Source organism: Solanum lycopersicum, chromosome 9 (genome assembly GCF_036512215.1).
Source record: "Solanum lycopersicum chromosome 9, SLM_r2.1".
Taxonomy (NCBI): Eukaryota; Viridiplantae; Streptophyta; class Magnoliopsida; order Solanales; family Solanaceae; genus Solanum; species Solanum lycopersicum.
Genome location: NC_090808.1, coordinates 60,573,442 through 60,578,463, shown reverse-complemented (window position 1 = coordinate 60,578,463; position 5,022 = coordinate 60,573,442). Strand labels below are relative to the sequence as shown.

The window sequence follows — 5,022 nt, the reverse complement described above, 5'->3', positions numbered from 1 at the left end:
AAAGTTACGGTAATATTGCCACGGTCAAAAGGATACAAAGGATGAAGGAGGACTAGACACCGTGGCAGATCTATAGATAATTGTGAAGGTGTCACAGCATTCACTGATCTCGAAAAAAATTTCGTATATATATATGTATAAGAAACTGATTATATATTGTCTTTACCACTATGGTGAATAGTCTGATTGGTAAATCAGGCAGTTTTCCACCCAAGCAGCGCAAGTTTGAACTTTGCCTGCAGTATTAACTTTTGGAAGTTTTTTCTTTCTTTCTTTTCTTTTGTTCATTTTTATTAATGAATCTTACTCACCATAATTAATTCTCAAGTTCTTTTACTTTTTCTTTCACTAATTATTAATCTCATAATATGAGTGTCGCGTATTTATTCTTTATCAATTAATGATTATTGAATTATGAACGTGACATAAATATTATTAAGAATACATTTAAATAGTAATTTTAAGAACATAAGTTTTAAAACGATGAGTATTATTATTATTATTCTTTTAATTTGAAGGTTCTTTTGATCTTCACCAACGTTCTTGCTAAGTAGGATGACTAGATTGACTAAATTTTGTATTCTCTTTGTTATATATTTGCAACAACACATGAATATATTAAATTAACTCTATTAGATAGTTTATACAAACTTATATTTTAATGTGAAAAATCTCTTTTATTCCTTATTCCTCAAAGTTTCAGTGAATAAGACCACTAATTCATAAAAAGAAATAAAAATTGAATTGTTTTGTTAACTCTAGTCTCATATAACTTAAAAATAATATTAGTAACATGCATGTTTAATCGATTTGTTTATAAAAAAAGAAAAAGAAAAAATAACTTGATTATAACCAAAATTAAAACAACCGACCCGCTTATGTCACTTGAATAATACCGATACCCAGGACCTCCAAATCCTAAATCCGCCTCTGACTAAGCATGACCTTCTTCAATACATATTGTATTTGTTAACCTTTTAGGCTAATAAGCAAAAGATTTGGTAGACACAAGTGGCAATAGAGTTGTTTCTTTATGGCGGATCAAAAATGATAGCACCACGATTTCTCCTCCCGACTCTAAAAGATAATATTTGCGGCCATCTGTCAATTTTACATAGACCCATAATTTGTTTAGGTAATTAAGGTTGCCACTCTTGTGGCGGCATTCTTGTTAGCTTTCCTCACGTGTTAGTTTATGTAATACTAAGTTGATTTGAACACGTGTTAGTTTTTTTAGATTTGTGTTTTATGTTCTTTTAAATTTCTGAACAAGTGTTTAAACCTACTTAAAAAAGTTTTTTAAACTTGAGTCATAACAAGTGTTTTAAGCTAGTGAAAAAAAGTGTTTTGTTTTTTTACCACACTTTAGTTTATAAATTTCTGCTATATATAATTATTAATGTATCTTATGATTTTGATTTTACTATAGTTCTCTTGGAATGCTTATAAATTATAATGATCTTTTTTTTTTTTAGTTGAACATGTTTTTTAGCTTTTACTATAAATCAAAAATCTGTTCTAGTTAATAGTAATAGTCAGACATTCTTTTGAGCTTATATACGCACTAAGCAACGAAAGTAACGAAGTTTATTAACAAAAGAGAGTAACTACCCATTGATTTTACAAAAAGAGAGTAACGAAAATAACGAAGTTGATTTTACAAAAATATGCTACTATCATCATATGAATTAATAAAATAATCATCTATTAACCCAAAAGAATCATATGAAATCAATAAAAAAGGAAAACTTTCAATATAGCCACTTAAAAATAACTTAATTACTCTTCATAGCTATAGTTTGATAATTATAATTTGTAGTTACACGTTATATAGAGGAGAGAGGCGAGCGAGACTGGGAGAGAGAGGAGAGAGGCGAGAGAGGGGGGAAAGAGTGGGAGAAAGGTGAATTGTATATATATATTGGTAAGATAATTGTATATTATACATATGTATTTGTACATATGGCAAGAGAGATTGGGAGAGGGAGGAGAGAGGTGATCAAGACTGGGAGAGGTAGGAGAGAGGCAAGTGAGATCGAGAGAGGTAGGAGATAGGTGAGCCAGGGAGGGTAGAGAGTGGGAGAGAGGTAAATTATATATGTATATAATTGTATATTATACATATACATTTGTATATAGGGCAAACGAGATTTGGAGAGGGAGGAGAGAGGCGAGCGGGATTGGGAGATGGAGGAGAGAGGCAAGCGAGAGAGGGCAGAGAGTGGGAGAGATAAGTTAAATAATTGTATATTATACATGCGTATTTGTATATTCTTGCGAATTATACATATACAAACATGACTAACTATACAAATTCAAAGTCAGCTCACGTAATTAATGTATAATGTTAGTCGCGAGTGATAGTTATAGCAAACTATAGCTATGATGAGTAATTAAATAGTATAAGTTTGCTTTGTTGCGAAATTTTCCCATAAAATAATCATCTAATAACCCAAAGAATGGAAAAACACTCAACTAATTAACAAATATATATTATTTAATTATTTAACATAGCTATAATTCAAATAATTTACCGCTCCCCATAAATCTTTAACCATATTTACGTAGGCCATGTGTGAAAGATAAAGATGATTTTTTGGTGGTATAAATAATCCTAAATACTTAATAGAACTTGCTAGAGTTATGTAGAGTAGTATCTTAAGTACTTGATGTATGTAGGAATTGTATAGATGTTCTACAAAAGTAGATATTTATAGTGAATTATAGAAAAATCTAGATTTTTGTTAGATAGTTAGAATCCTTACTCTAGTATATATAGAGGTGACCATAGTCATTTGCAATTAATCCAAATCAACTGGTCTTCTTCTATATCAAAGTTTTTCTTATTCAAAATAATCTTTCTCCTTTCTAGCTTCCTCTTCCTTAGTTGAATCTTCTGATATTAGTTAATGATCTTAGGCTAGCAGAAGAGTTCCCAAATTATACTCTTTCTTTTGCTATTCTCTACACCATGTTCATTTTTGTATAATTATGTTTTCGCACTTATTCAAAGTTATATTTTCTCTTTCTACATAATTTTTTTAATGTCTCATTAATTCACTCAACCACAATCGGATTTTAAAAATTTCTTCTTCCCCTCTCAAATCTGTCGATATTTCAAGGCAACTTCTGACTGTTTAAAAAATATTCTTTTTAATTTTTCTTATTGCAGTTTCAATCTTCTTCTTTTTATTTGTATTTGTATATCATATTGATTTCTTTTATTTCTTAGTTTTCTCTTTTAATAGAATTAAAATCATAGATGAACAAACTCCTTCCAAGAGAATCACTTGAAGTATATAAACGCATTCAAAAAACTTATACGATTTTCAATTTTTATCTTTGGGTCTAACTCATGAATTTCAAGAAATTACAGGATCTCTAGCTAAATCTTCAGTTGATAAATGAGAAATTCGGTCTAACGCATTGAATATTAGCGGATGTAGATTCGAACCCTGCAATAAAAAAATCTCAAATGAAAACAAAATTATAAACTGAAAATATTCTGAAATATACTTGTGCTTAGAATTTGAAAATAAAAATAGTTATATCACCGAAACATACCTTATAAGAGATTTCGTGTTGATAACGTGTTATAAAATAAAATATTAAAATTTAATAACAAAGCAATAGAGAGAAAGAGTAGTAATAATTTTTCTCGAATCTTTCAATATTTCAATGCACTTGTATTTATATATAAGATGACTAGATATAGAAAGCAAGTATATTTCTAATCCTCAAAAGTCAAGAAGAAGATCTCTTAAAGTCGTGCTTAATCTTTTGAAGTTTGAAATATGATTTGATACATGATATCCACCACTACAAGAAAACTGTGAATTACATGAGAATTTTTTCAACGGAAAATTTTCGTAACTATTTCATGCGGAATTTTTTATTGCAAAAGTTCTAAGTTCTTCAATATTAGAATATATTACCTACGGAATGTATAATACCAACAAATTCTGCATGTAAAATTTGCGTCATTTTGCGCCAAACATGAACTTGTGATATTACGTGGGAAAAAGTAATGGTAAGTACATTATTTTTTACCTAAATCCACACGTAAATGAACCAAAAAAATATTTTGAATTTTTTTTCTTATTCCATAGAAAATTCCCAGGTAATCAATTCTACATATTTTTCTGGAGATATTTTTTTATCTAAAGGTTTTATTACTTGGGAAATTATTTGGGGATTAGTTGCTCTGAAATTTGTTGAGAATTTATATTTGGGGATTTGTTTAGGAATTTTATTACTTAATTTGGGGATTAATTGCTGTGAAATTTTACTGGGGATTTATATTTGGGGATTGACCTAGGAATTTTATTACTTGAAAAATTATTTGGGGAATAATTTGTTGCGTAATTTTCTGGGGATTTATATTTTGAAACTTACCTAAGAGATTTGTTACTTGCAAAATATATAGGAACTTTTTTCTACAAATTCAGCTGAAAATTATTTATTGAGAATTTACTTAGGAATTTTTTGACTTGAAAAAACAAATTACATAGAAGACAATTACAATAACATTAGTAAAAGTAATTTTAATAAAAAAATGTTAAAATCGAAGATAGCAAATAACAAAATAAAAAAAATTAAACATTAAACTATCTAGTGAGCACGTATAGATTAAAAAAAGATGCCCAATAAGATTAGTTTGTTGACTCTATTGAGATTGTTGAATGGTCATATCACCGAACGAGAAATCAAAGAGGTGAGAATTCATTGTCCAAAGATGATAGAGAAGTAATGTGTATCTTAACCAGGGGCGGATCTACGTGGACTGGTGGGGGTGCCACGGCACCCAGTGATCTTGAAAAAAACGTTGTTTATATATGTAAATATGCACAATAATTCAATATATATTACTTTTGCCACTCACTGACTGAAATTCGGAACAACTCATTTAGTGAAGGAATGCTATGCCACACAGCCAACCCAGGTTCAAACCTCACTGCCAACACTTCCTTTTTGCTTGCTCCTTTTCTTCTTCTTCTTCTTTTTTTTTTTGTCTTTTTTATT

At 29.3% G+C, this 5,022-nt stretch overlaps 1 long non-coding RNA gene across 1 annotated transcript; it reads right to left on the bottom strand.

Moving 5' to 3' along the window:
* Positions 1-3,293: 3,293 nt before the first annotated feature.
* LOC138338659 (uncharacterized) lies at positions 3,294-3,660 on the bottom strand. The gene is made up of 2 exons (XR_011211829.1): positions 3,565-3,660; positions 3,294-3,455 (listed from the first exon to the last, which is right to left on the bottom strand). It is a non-coding gene; the product is annotated as an uncharacterized lncRNA (long non-coding RNA).
* Positions 3,661-5,022: the final 1,362 nt, after the last annotated feature.